We start from the raw sequence: 24,258 nt of genomic DNA, 5'->3' as shown, positions 1-24,258 counted from the left end.
CTGAGAAGATTCAGCGTGTGGTATCACACCCTCTCTGCAGGGCCTGGTGGCCATGGCATCTGCCCTGGGCTCAGAGGTTGTTTTTCTCTGCTTCCATTATTCGGGGTGGGGGGCTGCACCGAAATGAACACAAAATGAAACCTTCCCAGCAAGCCTAGTCCAATAGAATTATTGGACCCTTTGCTGCATTGCTTTATAGCACTTGTCACTTGCTTGCTCTGGAAAATTAGGTGTGTTTTTATTTGTTAGATAGGAGGCAACTAGTTTCCTCCTAGTTTAGATTTGTTCTTTATTTTTCACTCACAGACCTGGGAAAGATGAAATAATCTCTGTTGCTACTGTTGTTATTATTTGGCCTGGGTATTAGAGATTCAACTTGCCTAGGCCTATGTCAGAAGCATGAAATAACTGTTTTAATGCTTTCAGGACATTTAGTGAGATATTGTAAGTCTCTTCCTTTGGTATGGATATAGATAACTATATGCTGGTATAGAAACTCTCTAAGCTTCACAGAAGTCATTTGTTCATATGTTTCAAAGAGACTTACTTTTAAATAACCCCCTGTGTAAATTGTAACTTCTCTCTTTTATTAAATTAATTTTTATCGGAGTATAGTTGCTTTACAATGTTGTGTTAGTTTCTACTGTACAGCAAAGTGAATCAGCTACATGTATTCATACATCCCCTTTTTTGGATTTCCTTCCCATTTAGGTCACCACAGAGCACTGAGTAGAGTTCCCTGAGCTATGCAGTAGGTTCTCATTAGTTATCTATTTTATACATAGTATCAATAGTGTTTATATGTCAGCTCCAATCTCCCAATTCATCCCACCACCCTCTTTCCCCACCTTGGTATCCATATGTCCATTCTCTACGTCTGTGTCTCTATTTCCGCTTTGCAAATAAGTTCATCTGTACCATTTTGTTAGATGCCACATATAGGCGATATTATACGATATTTGTTTTTCTCTTTCACTTCACTCTGTGTGACAGTCTCTAGGTCCATCCACGTCTCTGCAAATGGCACTATTTCATTCCTTGTAACTTCTCTTAATTCTGCAGACTATGGAGATGTCTTTACATAGAGGACTGAAGTGGTCCGATGGTCACTTTAGAAACATGACAGTTCTTAAGTGAGGAGGGAGACTGAGCTGTGAGGCGATGAGAACAGGGATCCAGGAGAGGGAGTGATTTAGGGTTTATGTTCCTGAAGGAAGATGGCCTGGACTTCCTGGGTGTTAGGAGTGAGGGTGAAGGAGTCGAGGGTCAGTCTTGGTTTCCATGGTAGGAGATTTCGTGGTAGCAACTCCATTAGCTGAACTAGAGAACGGAGAGGGGGCGTGCACCAGCCTTCATTCTGGCCAGAAAAGATGGCCCAATCATGCTGAGTCATGTGAGAAGACTTTCACAGAGAAACGCTATTTGAAAGGTGCAGGGAAAGTTCCAGAGACAGTGCCTTGCCCTGGGACAGCGACAGTGGGGCTGTGAGCTCCTCAGGCCTGAAGGAGGAAGGGAGAAGTTACTGGAGTCCAGGGAGAGCTGCGGTGTAAGGGCTGCCCAACAGGAGCTGTGACCTTCAGTAGAGGGACACAGACCCTGCAGGACACAGGTAACCCATGCTGCTCTCTGTTTCCAGTTTTCTGCCAGGGGCCTCCATTGGCCAAACCCAGCTGGAAGCCAGAAGCAAGAGCCCATTGAATCCATCCACAAGGGTCACCCTCTCGGAGCGCAGAGCGGGGTGGCAAGGCTGGCCAGTGGATCTGGAGGGGCAGGAGGAGACACCCAGCAGAGGGATTTTGCTAATGAGTTCTGTTTGCATCAGGATGAATTTGGGGGTGCTTGTCCTTAGATTAGTCTAGAGCTTGGAAAGAAAGATGGGGTTTGATTCATAGCTTGGGAAACATCAACCAAAATGCACATGAAGCACTTAGCACAGGGATTAGCACAGTGTGTACGCTCAATAAATATTAGCTGTTATTATGAATATTATTGATAGATGCTGCAAAGAGATGACATAATTGACTGTTACACATAACCACTGGGAATTGCCAGGGTTGAATCTAGACTGTAGAGAATCCTGTAGTATAAGCGAGGTAAGCAGGGCAAATGGAGTGTGTGTTCACTACTCTTTTAAGAATTTTGGAAGAAGAGAGGAAGTAGAGAAGTAGCTATAGGGGAAGGGAGGAGATAAGGTGGAAGGAAGGTGTGCTTTTTCTGGGCCTGGGGAATAATTGAACATACTTATGGGGAAAGTGGAGGCACCATTAGAGAGGGTCAGCCAAATATAAGAAAGTCCCCACTGCTGCTGGAGATGGCAAACTGTCCTCAAAATTCAGTTTTCCTTTTTTGCCGTGGTAATCGATGTGTAACTGGGCCCCTGACTGCATTGCCCAGAGGCTCTGGCAGGTAGGTGAGGCCACTTGTGCTCTGTTCTCTCCAGTGGCACATGAGTGGAGGTCGTGTCTCACTTCTGGAGGGAGGGGCTGAGACAGAAGGAGCCTTCTTTCCCCTTTTGCCAGTTGGATTCTAGACTGGTCTACCCAGCTTGGACCATGTGGATGAGGGAAACACCCTTGGGAGGCACTGTCTGAAGTGCTCATCTCTAACTGTTCAGGGAGGGAGAACTAAACTTTACTGTTCTTCAAGCTGCTGATCTTTGGGGATCTTCTTATTACAGCTTGCTCTCTCCTAACTAATGCACTCTGTCAACACCGTTCAAATCCTGGGCTCTTCACACTTGCACATCTTTAATTTTTTAAGTTATTTAATAGACTTTATATTTTAGAGCCATTTTAGGTTCACAGCAAAATTGAGCTGAAAGTACAGAGATTTACTATTTACCCTCTGCCCCTCCCCCCATCCATAGCCTCTCCAGCTCTCAACATCCCCCACCAGGGTGGTACTTTTGTTACCATTATCAACTTACATTGATACATTATTATCACCCAAACTCCATGGTTTACACTAGGGTTCACTCCTGGTGTTGTGCATTCTGTGAGTTTGGACTAATGTATAATGACATGTATCCACTACTAAAGTATCATACAGAGTAGTTTCACTGCCCTAAAAATCCTCTGTGTTCTACTTATTCATTTCTTCCTCTCCGCTATCCCTGGCAACTACTGATATTTTACTGTCTCCATAGTTCTGTCTTTTCCAGAATGTCATATAGGTGGAATCATACAGTCTGTAGCCTTTTCAGATTGGTCTTTTTATTTAGTAATATGCTTTTACATTTCCTCCATGTCTTTTCATGGCTTGATACTCATTTCTTTTCAGTGTTGAATAATATTCCATTATCTGGATCTACCACAGTTTACCCATTCACCTGTTGCTGGACATCTTGGTAGTTTCCAAGTTTTGGCAAATGAATAAGGCTGTTATAAACATCCATGTGCAGGTTTTCTGTGTGGACGTAAGTTTTCAGCTCCTTTGAGTAAATACCAAGGAGCACAATTGCTGGATCAGAAGGTAAGACTACGCTTAGTTTTGTAAGAAACTGCCAAACCATCTTCCAAAGTGGCTGGAAGTGCCACACGCAATGAATGAGTGTTCCTGTTCCTCCACATCCTCACCAGCGTGTCTTGTTGCACTCCTCTATTTGCATTTAGCAGTTTCTATCTTTTATTATAATGATTTGGTACAAGGTCCTTGAAGGCAGAGTCTATGACCCATATTTTTATCATCCAAAACATACAGAGGTCATCGATAAACGGTTGAATGCAAGTAAGAATGCATGAATCAGAAGGAATCAGCCAGCCAGCCATTCCAGTTGTGTGGAAGCTTGGTGTGTAAACCCCGAAGCGTGAGTCAAGGGAGTTGAATTTAGTGGTTAGGGTCTAGCTCTTCTGGTTACATGAAGGGCAATGTCTGCTCCAAACTTCAGGTTTCTTATGTTTTAAATGAAGATATTATGTTGGAGGTTAGCTCCTGTCAACCTCCAGCAATCAGTGGTTTGGGGTTCTCTATGCCTGAAACACTGTCACTTTTCCTGATCATTTAGCTGTGATGGTAGGAGTTACTCTTACTTCCAGTTTCAACCTCAAGATCACTATCTCCAAGGGATCTTCCTGCCCTTCCTCATTTCCCCGGGACAAGAGAAATGCTTCTTATTGCACATATTGCATTATATTCCACATCACAATAATCGCTCTACTCAGTGCTTCTTATTTGTCTGTTTACCCAGCTTGGTGTAGGCTTTCTGAGGTCCTGTCTGAATCGCTTCTATTCTCTTCCTTGTCCCAGTCTGGCCCAAAGTAGCAGCTAAATAAATATTTTTATAATGAATAATAAATAAATGGGTCAAGGATTTATTTTTTTTTCTATTTAATAGAAACACTCTTTCAATGACTACCTATTTATTTTCTTAGTTTCCTGGACCTCAGCTGCAGCTTCTTTATAATTTTGTGGGGTAATTTGCATAGCCACAGAAAAAAACACAATACATGCAGACCAGGGTAAGCTGCTATTTTTCTGGCTACATTTGCATCTCCAGTGTCAAGTGGGCTAGTTTAGCCTTACTATCGAGTTACAATCATACACCATGTCCTCTAGGCAGTTGATGAGAAAGATAACACAAACTAATAATCATTAAAATAAGCTGAAGACTATTTAGATTTATTCTTAAATCCATGTTTCAGGGATTTGCTTGAAAGGGAGGAAATGAGAACTCAGCTGATTTCTCAAAGCCTGTCCTAAGAGAATTAACTCCCTAGACTCCAAGTCAAGCCACTAGACTCCAGTTTTAATTTAGATTCAGCCATAGTTTAGACTAGTTAATTTACCAAAATGGAAATGGAGAAGACGAGATATGTTTGAAATCAAATCTGCGTAACCGGGATGTTACCTAGTTGGAGAATCTTTGTCTTTTACTTGAAAACTTGGTTACCTGTTCTCGTTACGAGCAGGGCAATGTCTGCTCCAAACCTGAGGTTTTCTATATTTAAAATGAAGATATTATGTTGGAAGTTATCTCAGCTCCTGTCAACCTCCAGCAATCAATGGTTTGGGGTTCTCTCTGCCTGAGACACTGTAACTTTTCCTGATCATTTAGCTGTGGGTATTTGCAATGATTATGTCCAAGAAATAAGTGGTCAATTGTCTTTAGAAGCTGCTAGTGTCAAGCAGTGAAATGGCAGGTCAAGCCTTCAGAAGTGGGGTACAGCTGATAGACTTACCACATGATGTGCTGTTGACAAAACACTTGACGGGCAGAGAGAAAAACCTTCTTTTAACACTGTGCTTGTCCTGGCTTACTGGAAACTATAATCACCATGGACTTACAGGACAGTTGGAATCTATTTCCCCTTCTTTCCTTTTTCTCATTTGTGATGGGGCCAGAGGCAATGTAGTACTCTGAAAGCTAATGAGGATGCTAAAGAGATGTCTTGAAAAAAATGTTTAAGCCAAAAAGAGACTGATAAAGGTTTCTTGTGGTGGTTCTCAACTGGGGCAGTTCCCCCACTAAACAGCCCCCCTCCCATCCCAGGGGACATTGGGTAGTGTCTGAAGACATTTTTGGTTGTCAGAACTTGAAGAGTGCTACTGGCATCTGGTGGGTAGAGGGCAGGGATGTTGTTATGCATCCTACAATGCACAGGACAGGCCCTCACAACAAGGAGTTATCAAGCTCCAAATACCAATAGTGCCCATCTATTGACAATTCTGATCTGTTGTGCTAGAAAAATAAAAACAAAAGTCTTCCAACATCTCTTTGGCATCACTGCTTTAGAGCACCTGCTGTTGACATATGTGGTAGTTTCAGGCACTGGGTATAGTGAGAGTTCAGCAAAATAGGCAGCTAGGAGGGGTAAACACAGGCCAGGTCTGGGGGTAGTGGCCTTGCCATGATGCTGGTCCTTGTGTTGGTGATCAGCTTTTTCATGCACAATGTCCTAAGGACTCTGGTTGGTTCTGAAAGGGCTTATTGTCTGAAAGGTTGAATTCAGTGGGTAGAACACGGAAGTGCTTTTGTAGAAAGAATCTTGACTTTGGGGTCAGATGTAATTGGATTTGCATCCCATACTAGCTGTGTGACCTTGAGTAGACCAGTTACCCTCTCTGAGCCTCCTCCTTCTCCCCCTCCATCCATAAAATAAACATAGACTGTTCTATCATTTCTAAGACCTTTTTTTCACATTTCAACATTTCTGATATTGGGATGTCTCTTACAATTGAAGGCATGTCATAGCTCAACTGGAAGTGATTTTTTCTTAAACTGATACACAAAATACTGATATTTATATCACCCCCTAGTGTCTACATTCTATGAAATATAGTTATGATAATACTCACCTATGGCCAGCTGTCAATCAAAAGCTTGGCTAACCTCAGGCTTTCCAACCTAGTGGAAGCAGAGGGAAAAACAGCCTCTGTCCAGGTCTCTTTAGAGTTGCTTCACTCCTCCCAATCTTTTTTTTTTTTTTTTTTTGGCTGCACCACGCAGCTTGTGGGATTTTAGTTCCCTGACCAGGGATTGAACCCAGGACCTAGCAGTGGAAGCGCTGAGTCCTAACCACTGGACCACCAGGGAAGTCCCCACTCCTCCCATTCTGAGTTCAACCCTCATCCTGGGGAAGGAAATGGGATGTGTCCTAGATACCTTGTGTCCTACATAATCCTTCATATATTCCGGCCCCACTTTGAAGTGTGTACTTGTGTGTGTGTGTGTGTGTGCTTGTTTGTGTGTGTGTTTGTGTGTATGCACAGGTCCTCAGCAAGGCAACTCTTGGCAGATCTCATCGAAGGAGAGGGCAAGGCTCCCAGACACACTCTCTCCTGGGTGGTGCGAGCCAGTGGGTGGGCAGAAGGCTTTTAGCACCTGGAACGGAGCTGGGCAGGGGGTGGCAGCAGCCAACAACCAGGACCAGAGCCAGAGCTGTGTATGTGCCCCTGACAGGGGCTGCCCTGGAAGGCTGTTTTCTAGTTCAGTCTGAGAAGAGGTCAGGGATAGATTAGGCGCTTGTTGATAATCGTGGAAAATTAATGTGGAAACGATTAAACTGCATATTGCTGTTTTTCCTCTACATTTTGATTCCATTTCTGGACATAGCAATAGAAATTAATCATAGCCACACTCTGCTCTTAAAATAGAGCTGTTTACAATGAAGCTGAATGGAACCATGCGCCGGAGGAAACCTGTAGCCCAGGCTCTGCCAGCTGGCACCGTGTGGTTACCCTGCAGTGAGCACCGTGCACCCGGTGGCCGCAGTCACGCTGCAGGCAGCAGCGGGCCAGGAAGAGCTCCTCCTAGTATGGAATCACTACCTCAAGCCATGCCTTCGTAAATTCATCTCTGCAGCAGGACACCGGAATATCGTGTTTAAGACTGGCAGAACCTAATCCACACTGGATGGAAGAAATAAACCTACAGGACAATCTACCCAATATTTATGGGAATTGGACAGAGAAAGAAGTCCAGTCTCATCCTAATCCTGACTCTGTCAGCCTCTGTGCTACCCTGGGTGGCTTCTTTAACTTCTCTGAGCCTCAGCAGGTGTACAGTGGGGCAACGACTGTACCTCGTGAGGATCAAATAAGATGGATAAAAGTGTTTCATATAAATAAAAGTATTTAATAAAGTGCAAAGATTGCCCCTCACATATGTGAAACAGAAAATCTATAAACAGGGGAGAGGATAAGGAAGGGCATTCGTGGTAAGTGTAATGAAATGAGAAAAGGCTTTTTCTTTAAATCCTCAAATCAAATTTGGAAGTGATTTATCTTATTAGTTTCCATATAAGGCACAATCAAAAGATAACAGAGGGCTTCCCTGGTGGCGCAGTGGTTGAGAATCTGCCTGCTAATGCAGGGGACACGGGTTCGAGCCCTGGTCTGGGAAGATCCCACGTGCCACGGAGCAGCTGGGCCCGTGAGCCACAACTACTGAGCCTGCGCCTCTGGAGCCTGTGCCCCGCAACGGGAGGGGCCGCGATAGTGAAAGGCCCGCGCACCGCGATGAAGAGCGGTCCCCGCACCGCGATGAAGAGTGGCCCCCACTTGCCGTAACCAGAGAAAGCCCTCGCACGAACCGAAGACCCAACACAGCCAAAAATAAATAAATAAAGTAGCTATAAAAAAAAAAAAAAAAATTAAAAAAAAAAAAAGGTAACAGAAAAAAATTCAGTGATGATTCTACAAAGAATCGAGAAATCAATATCTTCTACTACTTCTTATAATGAGCCTCAATAAAACAGAGAACATAACAGTTAAACCTAAACCGTGGTTTTAATTCAATGTAACAAGATTTGAGTGTTAGGAATATACGTTTTCAAAGTCTGTCTCCATTAATTACTATCTGAATGATATTGTAAAAATTTCCTTAACTTTTCAGAGCCTGTTTCACCATTTGTAAGATGAGATGATACTATCTACAATGTGAATATAATTCTGGATTTTATAATTAAATAAATCATATAAGGCATCTAAAAAAAAGAAATTCTATTTGCCATTTATCTTTGTTTATAAAGACTTAGATGATTTTTCTCATGTCCCTTCTATTTTGGCCCCAAAATACGCATGGACATGTAACTATGCATTAAGGAATGAGAGTGTGACTGAATTATTCAGATAGGTGCTGAAATACCTGGTTAGATCGGACAGAACTAGGGCAGCATCATGACTTTTTCCAAAGAACAGTGTGTGGGAACTCCAGCTTGTCTGTGGCGTGTTCTCAGCAGGCATTCTTACTGGCAAACAAATACCCTTGACCTTAGAAGAACTTTAAGACAACCATCCCCTGAGTTCACCCATGTGTGGGGTTTAGACAAGGCTCTGAATTTCAATGGCAGCTCTTTACTCCCTTCCCATTATCTGATGGAGGTTTCTTCCAGCGAACGCTGAGAAAACTCCAGGATGTGGGGAGGTAATGTGATATTTCACAGGAAACCATAAAAAAAAAATTCTGGCCCAATGGCCTTTGTTCCTTTTCATATTTCATGACTGCAGGTTTGCGACTAAGCTGAGGAAATCTGCTGTTGCTGATTTATTTCAGACTTGAATTTTTAAAAATGTATGATTTTTTTACTTCAGCTCTTACCAAGATTTAGGAAAAATGATCCATTGGGTAAGCTGGCTGATGGGCGAGACACGGAAATTGCAGTTTCTCTACTGTGAGCCTTATGCTTTGTGGGCTTGGTACAGACTGATGGAAACTCAGGGCTTAGCAGTTTTGAGTGACTCTCCTATGAAACCGTCTGGATCTGAGCTTGGGACATCGTAACTGGATAGGAGAGGGGAGATGTGAGAAGGAGAGGCTTGCTGGGAGCTCAGGACTGACAGCGAAGTTGTCCTTTGGCCCTTCCAAATTAGATTGTCTCACGCTATTTCCAAATAGGAGGAGAATCTAATAAGAAATTCCTTTTTTTCCTGCCTGCCTATAATGACATTTCCTTAAAAAGAATTTCAGGAGGTCAGTTTTGAATGATTCTTTGGATTTACAGCCTTGATAGCATTATGAACATCTGAGGATTGATATTTTTTTGTCCTGGAGGATGTCCCAATGTATATCTAGGCCTCAGTTTCCCCACTTACAAAGTGCTGGGCTCAGGAAGGTATACCTTCAATGTTCCCTTCAGTTTTAAAAGTTGGGTAATCTTGCTGCTTCTTTTGCTTTTTCTCTGTATTCTTTCTGTTACCAACAAACCAGCTGTCATGAGAGAAGTAGTCTTTTCTCCTGATCTTTACTGTTTTTTACACCATCACCACCATAGAATTCTAACCTAAAACGGAGCTCTCAGTTTTAATTTTCTTTCCTTTCTTTTTTTTTGGGGGGGGGGGCTGGTTTCTATTATTCTCATGTGGAAATGGTTTTCATACACTCCTTTATTCATTTAACAAGCATCTGAGTGTCTACTAAGTTCAATACACTGTGCTCATTACTGAGAAGATCACAAAGATAAACCAGAGAGGGCTCTGCCCTAAGGAGCTTACCCACTAGCAGTGGAGGTGAGACAGGTGTGTGCATACACTGCACACAATGGCAAGTTAAACGTGTTGAAGAATTAGAGGATAATGTGATAGAAGCGTTCAGAAGGGGAGGGGTCAATGATCACATTTGGAGGATATAATGAATACAAACCAACTTTCCATTGCATTGTTTTCAAAGTGTGCTTGTTAGAGCTTTCATCCCTTGAGCTACTCCTTGAAAAAAAGGGTCCTATCATCAAACACGTTTGAAAGATGCTGCATTCTATCACCTCCCTGGGAGATTCATAAGGATTCTTAGCAGAGTACAGTAAGTCCCCTACATACAAACCTTCAAGTTGCAAACTTTCAAAGATGCGAACATGCATTCGCATGTCCAATCACTTAAGTTAGTTCACGTGTCTGGCGTACATTGTCACATGTGTGCAACCTTGACAAGTGGTTGTGCTTTTGTGTACTTTACTGTACAGTACTGTAGAGAGTACAGTAGTACAGTATCTTTATTTCAAGCCCAGGATGTCTGGAAGCGTAAAAGCAGCAGTGATGTAACTGGTACTACTGTACTTTTCAAGGTATTGTACTGTAAGATTAAAAATGTTTTCTTCATTTTTTGTGTTTGTTTTTTATGTATTATTTGCGTGAAAAGTATTATAAACCTATTACAGTACAGTACTATATAGACGATTGTGTTAGATGGGTATCCAGGCTAACTCTGTTGGACTTACAAACAGACTGGACTTATGAACACACTCTCAGAATGAAACTCGTTCATATGTGGGGGACTTACTGTAAAGGTTCTGAAAAGTCTTATAACAAAGAGACCGGCTGAACTTTGTTTAAGTCCCACCCACATCTTTTCATATGTTCGCAAGTTACCTATTAATGTCTTCTGGAAAAAAAAATACCATGAGAAATGCTATGGAAGTGGATAAAGCATGAGCTTGAGGGTCAAAAAGCCTGGGTATACTTCCCAGCTTTCTTATTGTCCTCCCTGGGGATGTTGCTTTTGATCCCTTTCCTCCTTAATGTGAATGCTAGTCATATTAAAATCTGAGCAAATATATTAATAAGCCCTTACTTATTAGCAGTATGATCTTAAGCAAGTTTCTTAATTTCTTTGTGCCTCAGTTTTCTTATCAGTAAAATGGACATAATAATAGTGCCTTCCTCATAGGGCTGTAACTAGGACTAAGAGAATATTTGTAAAGCACTTAGAACAATGTCTGGCAATAGTAGGTGCTACACAGATATTTGTTAAATAAAATAAACAAGGGGCCCGGCATTCAGTAGTGAAGCAGCATTCCTCAACCCCTCCCTTTTGACTTTGGATCCCAACCATGTCTTATTCCTACCGTTTTGAATCCAGGACTCCACACTAATACCTTTTAAAATTTCAGAGGTGTAGCAATGTGTTGCGACAAATGGGTGTGTCCAGCATGTTGAGTCTCTTTTGAACGTGCTTAGTTACAGCCTGTATCAGCACGTTGTTGCTCCAGGTAGAATGTTAGAGATACTTAGAGCTCATCTAATCTAATCTTTGTAATTTACAAACCCCAGAAAGGAGAGGAGTTTCCCCAGGCTAGACAGCTCATGTCCACAGAGCCAGGAAATAAGAGAAGGGGCCTCTAGCTGGAATCATTTCCAATAGATTCCTCTTGGTCCTTTGCCGAGAGTTTGATACAAGTTCTGCCTTGGCACTCCTGCAGGGTCTGGGGGCAGAAGGGCCACAGCTGGTTCTTTGGAGCCCCCGCCCATGATCAGCTGACCATGCCTGACTCCACTGATTAAGCCCACCATGGCACACGTGTTCGGGCCTGAGGGACCTCCACGGTCAACACAGTTGAGGGGAAGGATCTGGTGAGAACGGTCCAGAGCTCCAACACTTGTTCAGAGAAGTCACATCCCATGTGCTAATTCGATGATAAATGCCAGAGGAAGGGAGAGGAGAGAAAGGAAACAATCTAAGTGGCAGAGGGAACTTTGCCCATCCTCCTCTTCAAGGAGCTCATCCCGAGCTCGCACAGGATGAGAAACATGACTCATCCGCCTTCTCAGCCCATCTAGTCTCCAGGGCCCCAGAGTTTAAGCATCTCAGCTCTCTGAGTGTGATTCTGTACTTTGTGGACAACATAGGCTGAAACACCAGCTACCTATTTCAACAGGGGTCCCACTAGGGAGACCCCAACCTGTTCCCAGCCTAAAAAAATAAATTGGATCGGTTGGGACTTGCAAGGTAAAAGTTGACTGTCTGTGATTTTTGCCTTTTGTGATGCTTTTGAAATTGAGTGAGCTGTGTTCCCACTGTCTGTCTGGTGTCTGGGATTGACGTGCCCTGAAGCTGGACGTGGAGGATCCACCTCAGGGAAGTTGCTAGCACCCCATCTGAGAATACTGCCCCAGCAGGCTTATCCATCACCCATGCTCCTGGGTCCTTTGTGTCCCTTCTGGGGAGGCATCTGATGTCTGGCTCTCCTTCTTCTCGTGGCTGCCAGGCCGCATGCACAAATGACCCCAAAGCCCTAGGCTATGACTCCTACACTCTTTTGGAAGACCTCCTCCATCAGCCTTTTAATCATAATATTAACACTGTCAACACCACACATTATTTCACACTTTGCAATTGATGAGCGCTTCTCCCTTCTTCATCTGGCTTGATTCTCACTTGACTCTGTGAGCCAGGCTTGGCTCATTAATCTTGACAAAGAGACCAAGGCTCCCTGAACAAAGGGCACGGAGGTCCGAGCTAGCATCCTGACTTTCTGATCCTGCATCCTGAAACCTTTCCCACCCCCTCACTGCTCCTGAGGGGAAATTCCCTCCCAGGCTTGTTTCAGGTAGCGGCAAAAAGCCCCAGTCCAAGTAGGTCTCCAATAGGCAGCTCTCTTAGTTAAGTTACAGGAGAAATGACTTAGGCAAATCCCACCGGTCTGCGCTCCTGAAACATACAGCTACGAGAACTCAAGTGGAAGTTAAACAGTTGACCACTAAGAACTGAAGACTGGAAGACGCACCCCCTCATGCTTATTCTGGCATAACTCACTTGAGAGATTCGGCCAAGTTACCTCCCATCCCTGGGCCTCAGTTTCTTCCAGAACTAACCGTCTATGACTCTGGAGACCCATTTGTGAACGAGCCCACATGGAAGATATTCACGCTTCTCCATTCCTCTGGCTCTTCCCTCTGTCCTCCCTCACTTCTGAGAATAAATACAGGAATCAAAATTCCTGAGATGTATTCAATTGCCTTATTTCTTTGTCTCTTTCCCTGACTCTTTTTCCCTCTTTTCTATCCATAGAGCTCTTTAATTTGATCACAGTTATCTACGCCTAAAAATAATTACCAAGTTTATATATCTTCCAAGTAAGCAACTCCTAATTTATGTGGGTTGTCTGCTGCAGCCCTCTTTGGGAAATTATAGGTCTTTTTCATCTTGATTTACTCTTTACTGGATAGAGAATGTTCAAACTGCCATCACACATGGAGCCAGAAAAGAATTGGCCATTTCCCCTCACATATTAGAATCATAATGAATAGCTGGAATATGACATCATGGCCCTTCCTATGCCAGGACACTGTGAGATCATACTGAAAACACTGCATTAGCTTAGAAAATGGATTAAAACAAAAACGAATTGGAGTGGCTAATGCAGAAGTTTATGTTTCAATGTGAGGCCCCGGAGGAAAGATCCCTTGCTCACTGTCAAGTGCCAAGTGAACCACTCTTTGCAGTGAGGCCCCTCACGGCTGCCCCCAAGATACTTTTCTGATCAGCAAATGCCTAATCATGGAATTTTAGATTTCATGTTCACTCCCACAGGAAGGCCAGAAGGAAAGCCAAATAAATTCATTCTAAAGTCACTCAAGTTTTCCCTTCTTTGAATCAGTCCCAGGAAACCTCGTTCCCTTCTTCCCAATCTGGTCTCAAGAAAACTAAAAGAACCAAGAAAAGAGGTGATTTCATAGCCTCACCGTCACACCTCCAAACAGCTCAGGAAAACTGTGGAGAGAGACCCTGAATTCTGCAGTTTGGTGTCTTCTACCAAGTTGCCCACGAACTCACGGCTGACTCTGCCATCCTAAACTTTACAAAATGAGGACGGTGCTGACTGCTCCCCTGATGGGCTCTTGCCTGGGCCAGGAGTCAGATTTCCTGTAGGGTCTGTAACTCAGCGTGAGGCGATGCAGGCAGCAGAAGTCTTCCTCCGAAGGGAGCTACCTTTACTTGGAATAGCCTGTGACACGCCACTGGCGTGAAGAGGAGACCCCGTGTGCAATGGAAGCTGGCAGGGGCTCAAGCCACACAGGGGAGCAGAGGCAAAAAGAGGGAACTGAAATATCGGACCCTGGCTCTGGGCAGTGGGAGGATTGGCATGGGGAGAGAAGAATAAAGAGAGTGGAGAGAGAGACCCGCTGGAGGAGAGGGATAACTCCCTGTGCAGTGGAGAACGTCGCTGAGGGTACACATGGCTTTTGTGCACTTGAGGGCTTGACTGGCTGCAGAAAAACCAAGCATTTCAGAAGAGGAGGTGAGAGCGGGAAAGCTTCCAGTGGGACCTAGCGTTGTTTCTGTTGCTGTCATGTGACCACTTCATCTGTCTCCCTCTCAGGTCCTGAGCTACATTGGCCACGTTGACTAGAGCCTGTGTGACGTCTCGTGGGTGGGGAGGGAAATGTGCTTGTAGATATTAGAGGAGGATCTGGCGTCATGTCTGGGTCAATGTTGGGCCAACATAGAAAGTGCACATGAAGCTGAAACCCAGATGGGGAGGGGGTCCTAAGAGTTGAAGCCTGCTGAGCTGTCATAGGAGAATTTCACACTTTCCATAAGCCATAGAATTTGAGGTTCCCTAACAATTTTCCTGTCTTTTGAGGAAAATGGAGACCCTGGTTGCATCTTGGTTAAACCTACCACATGGCATTGGTCATGCCTAACTCTGGTTGGGGAGTACCCTCCGGGGAGAGGAGGGCCCTTCTTCCCGTCTCAGACGGCCTCCTGTAGGCCCAGCATCAGGTGTGTGCTCTGCTTAACTGCATCTCTTCCACAAAACCACTCTTTCTTCTTTCCGCTCGAGGAATGGAGCTTCCTCTGAACTCTTGCATTTCCCCATGGGAAGCGCCGTATGTTGGGCACCCAGCCCAGATCATGTGTGTTCTGCATTCCTACCTGGACGATATAACTGTTTGCAAAGAGTGTAGAAGGTCCTAAAGGAAACGCTGAGGGTACAAAAAGAAAAAGGACACCAACCTGCCCTCAGTGAGCTCACAGCCTATTGAGAATGATAGACACTAAACTAAAGAATGCTAATAAGGTGTAATAAGGTCTGAAAGAGAGTTTTGGGCAAGATGCTATAAGCAGCTAAAAGAGAGGGGCATTTCTTCTGCTTGGATTGGGTCATGATGGGGGCAGGAGTCAGGGAAGTCTTCGAAAAGGGGGAGACAGGCAAGTTAAAGGACTTAAAGGACGCAAGTTCCCTGGTATCTGTGTCCATTAGGGCTTCAGTGGAGATCTATGCTTGTGTTGCATTGCCAGTGGCGAGCATGTGCTCTGTTGACAGTAGCTGCTTCATGCAGGCTTGTTATTGATGGTGATGAAAACTGTACCACCACGTGGGAAGGAACTGTAAACAAGTCCGTGGAGGCAGCGTCTTCTCACTAGAGTGGGCTTGATATTCTTCCAGATTAGAAGTGGCAAACTGTTGTCCTATAGAAAGAATGTGGGTTGTTGCCATTTGTGTCTGGCTGCACCGTGTTAAAATACGGAATGAGCAGTCAACATTGAACAATTGGGGGATTCCACGTAAAACCCCACATTTCTAGCATCCCTGGAAAAAAAATCAGATACAACATTGGATTTGGGGCTGAAGCTGAGTCATAGCTGTGTAACAGGGAAGAGCCAAATCTGACTACATGTTGCATCTGTTTCTTTTACTTTAACCTTTGTTTTCTGCTGCTTTTGTTCACTAAAAGGATACATAATGGCCTGCCTCGGGGAACCCTGCCCCTGGGCCTGAATGTTAAACCAAAGTGCCTTTGTTCAGGGAAGCATCCTGACCCTGTCCACCTGTGGATGGCTGCAAGAAAGAAGAAATTAACACATCCTCTCCCCGAGGCTGGCCATTCCAGGGGACATTTGCAAATCTCATGGCCTTTTTACTTTACTTCCTCATCTCCTCCCCCTCTCTGTTCTATGAAAGAAACTGGCACCAAACCCCAATAAGACGGTTATTTTGAGACATTAGTCTGCCAGCTTTCCAAGTAAAGTCGTATTCCTTTGCCTCAACACCGCCTCTCCGATTTATTGGCCTGTCGTGTGGCGAGCAGAGCGAGCTTGGATTCGGTAACAGATGCTCTTGAAGATGCGGCATGAACTCTTGCGTTTTGCCCCAGTACCCATCTGGCCACTTCATTCACTGTGTTACCTGCTTGGATCTTGAAAGCATCCCCAGCTCGGCTCTCGAAAGCATCCCCAGCTCGCAATCCCTGGAAAAAGTTCCCTCCCCCTCCATTTCCTTTTTGTGTGATATAACAGATGAGACCCTTGAGACCAGGGATGGGAGGTGACTTGCACGTAGTCACATACTGCAGAGCAGGGACTGGAGCCAGGCCTCCTGACTCCCAGTTCCCCACAAGTAGTTAGCCAGCCTGGAGAAAATAACATCTCCATTGCGTGAAATGCAGCGTCATTTACCTTGCACTTACAAATTCATAGGAAAATTATCTACTCACTGCAGAATGTTGAGATCCTAGAAACTGAACATTGAATCTTGAGCTAAGAAGGAAGGACATGAAGGGAAAAGAAAGAAAGGAAAAGGATACAAGAAAAAGAATCAAAATATGTTTTGCATCTTAGGAGCTTTAATGAAAAGTCTAGAAATGCTTATTCTTACAAAACAATAACAAATCATTTTCGAAGGGAAAAGATAGCTGCACGGATCCCTAAATTAACATACCGTGTACATAAGCAAGCTGTAATAATTAGATGTTGGCTGAATTAAGATACCCTCAAAGTTGAAGAATGAAACAAACAGAGCTATTAAAATTATGATGTGAAATAACCAGAGCTTATGTTTTGTCTTGGCTTTATGTGCAAAATAAAATTTCTGAAACTGCAGGTGGTTTCACAGATTAGCATTCTTTGCTTTCTGCCTTTGCTATAAGATGAAAATTGGTTTACGTAAATTGATTATTAATACACCTTAGAGTTAGAAGAATCACATCAGAGCCTTTGACTATCTCTACAGTAGTGATTTGCACAAAATAGTCATTCACAAAATATGAGTACTTACATCTGAATTTACAGCATGTACCTAAAATGACTTTACCATTTTGAAGGCATAGAATAAAAGAATCACAGTACTTCAGACCTGGAAGGGATACTTTAAGTCAACCCCCTCCAATGAGGAGACAGATCCAGAGGGAAAAATAAGTTTTCCCAAGTCATGCAGCTAAACAGAGTTAGAACCAAGAACTGGTTCTCCTAATATTAAAGATGACTTTATTTGGAAATCTCTGAATCTTATTCATGGAGGTTTTATTTTTTTAAGTAGCCAAAGTGTAACAGGCAAGAGCTAAATTGGACTCCATGTTCGATCTGTTTCTTTGACTTTAAACTTTGCTTTTCTTTGCTTTTGGGAACACTGCCCCTTTGCCTGAATGTTAAACTAAAGCGCCTCTGTTCAGTTCACAGGGAGACAACCTGACCCTGCCCACCTGTGGATGGCTGCAGAAAAGAAGAAATTAACACATCCCTTCCCCGAGGCTGGCCATTCCAGGAGATGTTTTGCAAGATCGATGGCCCTTTTACTTTACTTCCTCACCGCCTCTCCCTCTCTGATTCTATTAAAGAAACTGGCATCCAGACCCCGATAAGATGGTTTTTCAGAGACATTAGTCTGCCATCTTCTCGGTCTGCTGGCTTTCCTAATAAAGTCGTATTCCTTTGCCTCAACACCTCGTCTCCAATTCATTGGACTGTCGTGTGGCCAGCAGAGCGAGATTGGACTCGGTAACATAGGCATTTTACAAAATTGGGACTCTATATACCGTGTTTATATGCTGTTTTCCCACCTAACCATAATTAAATCCTCAGCGTGAATGTAAATGCTGCAGAGGTTGCTGCTGTATGACCAATCCAGAAATCAGTCATTGCTCTCCCAATGTTACACATTTAAAGTTGTCCGATTTTCACCATTAAAATAATTCTTGTGAAAATCCTTTTAGCCAGGTATTTGCACATCTCTAGAATTATTTATTTCTTTAGAATATTTACCCAGAAGTCAAATTATCAATTAAATTCTATGTCTTTAGATATATATTAACAAATTTATTTTCATAAAAAATTATCCCAATTTATACTTTTACCTTCAGGGTAAGATGACATCAGTATTGTGCTAGTCAAGTTATACAAAATTAAATAGTCTCTCGTTTAAAGGTAAAAATGTTTGAAACTTAAACATGCTAATGTATATTGGTGATTAACCAAGAGAGGGTATACTAGTAAAAGTTTCACCAACTATGAAAGGATGGAACTTCCCCATCTGTCTTCAATGTGTGTGTGTGTGTGTGTGTGTGTGTGTGTGTGTGTGTCGCATCTAAACACTGGGGATTCTGTCATTTAATAAAAAACAACTTGGTAAGTGTTGCCTTGGATTTACTTTCTTGCTTTCATTTAGCTTTTTGAGCTTGAGCTAAGTGTATTCATTTTGTTATTATTTCTTTCTTTTAAACAATGAAAGCATTTAAGGCTATTGATATTCTGAGTACAATTTTAGTCATACCCCACTGGTTTTGATATGTAATGTTTTCACTGTGCCACTGCTGTTATTTTTCTAAACAACATGTAATTGCAATTTACGTATTCTCTCAGAGATGGATTTTAAATTTCCAGGTGATTGCTTTCCAAATATTAACTGCTAATTTTGCTGTATTATGGGAAGAGAAAGAATCCTATATAATTTTTACTTTGGGGAATTTATTGTAGTTTTCACTTTGCCCTAGAAGATAATTTTTTTTGATGAAAGTTCCTTGTTTATTTGAAAGGGATGTGTAGACTGTAGGTTACAAAGTTCATTAGTTTCTGTAAATAATACTTTAAATTTTATTAGTTTCTTTATTTTCTGTGGTTTTATTCTGTATCTCTTCAAAAGGTATATTTAGATCTCCCTTTGTGATTTTAGTTTTGCCAATTTATCTTCATATTTCTAAGTTTTAAAATTTCATGTGCTTTAGGCTATGATATTTGGTAACGTTTCAAGATGATTACATAGGAATTCTGCATGGTATCTTTCTTCAGCTCAAAATAACCTGCTTTATCCTGTTAAAAGTTTTTGGCAGGAATTCTTATTTGTTTGATATTGTCTCCTTTGCCTTTTGTTTGCTTTCTTGGCATTATCTCATGCCTTCCGTTCTTTTAGGAAGATATGCATTTTACATTTAGTTATGTATTTACTTGAAATTCAGTCTAAATAAATAGGTAATTCAAACACATATTAAAACATTGAAGTAGCACAACACTGTACAGTGAAAAGCAAGACTTTCTCCCACCTGCTGCCTCCAGTATATCCCCTAGTGATAATCACAGTTACTTCTTTTATATTCTGTTTCTATGCTTACGTAAGTGAACAAGTACACACACACACATTTAAAAAAAAAAAAAACCAAATAGTAGCACACTTTACTCTGTGTTCTGTACTTTGCTTTTTTTAATTTAACTGGAGAGTATTTCTTTTTTGTTTCTTAATTAATTAATTAATTTTTAATTTTTGGCTGTGTTGGGTCTTCGTTTCTGTGCGAGGGCTTTCTCTAGTTGTGGCAAGCGGGGGCCACTCTTCATCGCGGTGCGCGGGCCGTGGCCTCTCTTGTTGCGGAGCACAGGCTCCAGACGCGCAGGCTCAGTAGTTGTGGCTCATGGGCCTAGTTGCTCCGCAGCACGTGGGATCTTCCGAGACCAGGGCTCGAACCCGTATCCCCTGCATTAGCAGGCAGATTCTCAACCACTGCGCCACCAGGGAAGCCCGAGAGTATTTCTTATTTTTTTCTTATAGTTCCTCCTTTGTAAATGCTGCAGAGTATTCCATGGTAAAGGCTGTCAGAATGTACTAATCCATTACCATTCTGATGAACACTGAGGTTTTCCATGCACTTCCCTCTGTTTGGAAACGGCATTACTCTCTGTTTAGTTGTTTCTTTTTTGTTTTTTGCATCTTTTTTTAAAAAAAAAATTTATCGGAGTATGCTTGCTTTACAATGTTGTGTTAGTTTCTACTGTACAGCAAAATGAATCAGCTATACGTATACATATATCCCCTCCTTTTTGGATTTCCTTCCCATTTAGGTCACCACAGAGCGTTGAGTAGAGTTCCCTGTGCTATATAACAGGTTATCATTAGTTATCTATTTTATACATAGTATCAGTAGTGTATATATGTCAATCCCCCTCTCCCGATTCATCCCACCCCATTCCCACTTAGTGTCCATATATTTGTTCTCTACGTCTGTGTCTCTATTTCTGCTTTGCCAATAAGGTCATCTATACCATTTTTCTAGCTTCCACATATATGTGTTAATATACAATATTTGTTTTTCTTTCTGGTTGTTGCAACCAGGAGCCTTAAAGGTATCTTTGATTCCACACCCCCCCCCCCTCCACTTTCCACATCTAAAACAGTCACACAGGTCTGTGGATTATGTCATCTCAAGATCACTCAAATGTGTCCCCTTACTTCCCTCCCCATGCCATCACCCTTACTTAAGCAAGCCACCATCATCATGCTTCTGGATGGCTAACCCATTTCCTCTCCTGCTCCCTCTTCAATCTACCCTTAACCACAGTGTCAAACTGACCACTTCAGAATGCAAATCTGTTAATAATACTCTCCTGTTTAAAGCCCTCCACTGGTTTTCCATTGCTCTTAGAATAAAGTTCATCTTTATTAATTTGGTCTAGAAGGCCATGCATAATCTGGCCCCCACTCTTCTGGTGGATGCCTTGTTCTCTTCAGTCCAGCCATACTGATCATCAGCTTTCAGTTCCTTGAATTTGTCCCATGCTTTCCCAAAACTGGGCCTTTTCACATGCTGTTTCCTCTGTCTTTAATGACTTTCGGTGCAGCTTTCTTCTTTGCCTAGTAAATTTCTCTTTATCTTTTAAGTCTCAGTTTAAACAGAATTTCCACTAGAGCTATCCTTCCCTACATCACACCAACCTCTGTTCCCGTTGTCATGTCAGGTCAACCCCTTCTCTTTTTCTGAGACTCCTGCCACCCTCTTATAAGAACCCTTGCGATCACATCTAGGGCCCACCCAGATAATCCAGAATAATCTCCCATCTCAAGATCCTTCACTTAATCACATCTGCAAAACTTTTCGCCATGTAAGGCAATACTGACATATTAGGATGTACACATCTTTGTGGGGCGGTGTTCTGAATTATGTTCAATATTCTCTGCTTTGGAAGGTGGTGCAGGAGATCAGCTTATTTTAGGAACATGTTCATCCTCAAAGTGCTTCAAAATCTGGTACTTACAAAGGGTTAGATTCATTTATGTCTTTTGGGCAGCTGGTGATGCTGCAAAGTAAGGCAGCAGCGTGCTCTGACCCCGAAATTAAAAATCTCAAATGTATAACCTGTCCCTATGCAGGTACTAATGGGAGAGCCTGTACTGGACAGGTGAAGGTCATGGCTTCCTCACTTTTACACCTTTTGACCTTGGATGAGCCACCACAGCTTCCTGACTCTCAGGCACCTCACTGGTAAAGTGAAGAGTTAAACCAAGTGAGATGAGGTCACTTTAAGCACTGAGATTCTATAATTTCACATCCAACCACTTTCCCTTCCCACACTCCCTTGTTCTGAAAAGGATCAATAATTACCTTTCTGCAAAATAATCAACAATCGGAATTTCATAACAGCTATACCCCATTAGAACAGTAGAGGCTTCATCAAGACTTTTTAGAAAAATTGCTTAACCCCATCCCAATTCATTGCAAAGTACAATTCTGGGAGCAGAAAAGAATCATACCACCAAGAGTGACCACTGTGCCTCCATTATCCATGGCAAGTACAAGTTCAGGCTGCCTCTCTTTGTTTCTTCCACACTAACGGAATCTTGTTTCACCTTTAATTTGGCTTTTATAGTCATCCCATCAGCTGATTTTTTTTTAAACCTGGAAGCTTTTTAATGACTATTTTTATGCTATAGAATAGTGATTTATAACTGGCAAATTATAACAATTACCTGAATTGGAAATGCAATCAGCCATACCTGTTCTTTTGTGGCAGAATTAAAGACCATTTTAGAGACAGTATTGACCGGGTTTCTCACTTGGTACAAACAGGTTTCATGATATAGTGATGTGTCCACTGCATCTTCCACTGGCCTCTGACTTTAGCAATTCACTGATGATCTGCTGAAGTGGTTTGGTACTACGAAGACTACATAGGCACAGAATGCAGGGTCCCCTGACTGCAATTGTATCAGAACATCCACATTTGCTGCATTTAACGTTCTGCTTATAGAAGTGGCTGGATCAAGCTCATTTCAAAATAATTGAAAATGAATCTGCAAGACATAATATACCTAATTTTAAAAAGCCTGCCATAGAAGGCACTTTGCATGGCATAACAATTACCTACTCTTCTGTTTTTTTGTTTTTATTGGGGTAGAAGTGCAGGGGAGAGGATGTTCATTCCTCCTCCCAGACTCTTAAGCATGTGGGAGAAAAATTGTGATGAGGATCTGAACCAAACCCTTCAATAGCCATGCTCTGGTCTCAGCCAGGCCTTTCTTTCTGTTTGGTTGATTTGCTGCAGAGCTGTTTTCAAGCTCCATTTCATCCTCCACTGCAGTCACAAACCTTAGAACTCTTTATTAAGTACCTACTATGTTCTAAACATTTATTTATGTACTTTAACTGTTTGATCCTTATAAAATGCTGTGAAGAATCTATTGCTATTCCCATTTTATAGATGAGGAGACTGAGGCTCAGAGAGGTTAAATGATTTGCCCAGCTTGCACAGGCGGTGAGTGGGTCTGTCTGACATCAGTGCCTGTGTTTCCCACACCTTAGCATGCTTCCAGTTTCTTATAATTTTTCTCCTAAGTCTTGAATCTCTGAAAAATTGATGTCTTTTTCCTATGATTCCTAGGCACACTCCAGCAACTTAAGAGCTGTTCACATGAGCTTGGATTCCTGGCTCTGTTTGCAGAATTCCTGCACGCTTTTACCTTGGCACCAAACTTACCCTTCTCAGAGGGGAGCCTCTCATTTTAACTCTCACTTCCCAACTTGACACCCCTCCCTTTCCTAATGGCCTTTTCTTCCTTGATATACTTTTCAAAAATTTTCTATTTTTCTGCCTAAAGCTTCAATTTTTCCCCTCTTTACTCTGCCTTCCTCCAGTGGCCCAGAGCTTCCTGCTTCCATATGGAGTCTGCAGCCATTCGAGAAATGATGTGACTTATGGAGCCCCAAGGAGCTGAGCTGTGACCAAAGGGCACAGAGAGAATCTTGGTGAAGTTTTAATACAATGAAAATACAGAAGGCTCTGGATCTTCCGCCTGGTTAACTCTGTGATTTGGACAAGTTTCTTAACCTCTTTGACCTTGCTTTCTATTTCTATAAGATGAAAATCATAATGTCTACCTCTTGAAGTAGTTGTGAGGGTTAAAAAAGACAAGGTGTGCAAAAGGCTTAGCACAGCAGCTAGCATACAAGCACTTAATTATTATACATATTTTTATTATTAATGGCTACCTGTAGTGCATGTATTGAGGCATACTCTGAATACCCCTGGGTGGGAACATTGCTGAAAGAATTCAAGAATCCGTTTTAAAATCCTTTCTAACCCTGAGACCTTGAGGGTTTATGATTCCAGGGATCAAATCTTAATTTCCAGGTTTTTTTCACAGGCAAACACACTTGTGCATTCACACACACACACACACACACACATTTAGTTTTCATTATCCACCTGACTTTCTCACTTCATTGTGGCTAAAGGTACTTCAAAACCAAGTTGATTTTATTTCACTTTTGGAGGAGGGTTACTTCAATATGAACCTTTGAAATACTAGAATAAGACTGAAAGACATAAAATGCTAAAAATCAGAGGTAAATCCTGGTGAATGTTGGAAGAGTTCAAAGGACGGAGAAAGTCTTGTTCAGTGGAAGGTTCTAGAAGGATGTGAGTTGGAGCCAGGGTTGATGGAGGGGCAGTGACTTATCCAAGTCCAGTGAGTGTTCAGATGTAGGGTTGGAATTGTGGCTGGATGATTCTTTTTTTTTTTTTTTTGAATTTTATTTTATTTATTTATGTTTTATACAGCAGGTTCT

This window comes from Balaenoptera acutorostrata, chromosome 3 (genome assembly GCF_949987535.1).
Source record: "Balaenoptera acutorostrata chromosome 3, mBalAcu1.1, whole genome shotgun sequence".
Lineage (NCBI taxonomy): Eukaryota > Metazoa > Chordata > Mammalia > Artiodactyla > Balaenopteridae > Balaenoptera > Balaenoptera acutorostrata.
Note: the sequence above shows the minus strand (reverse complement) of the source record.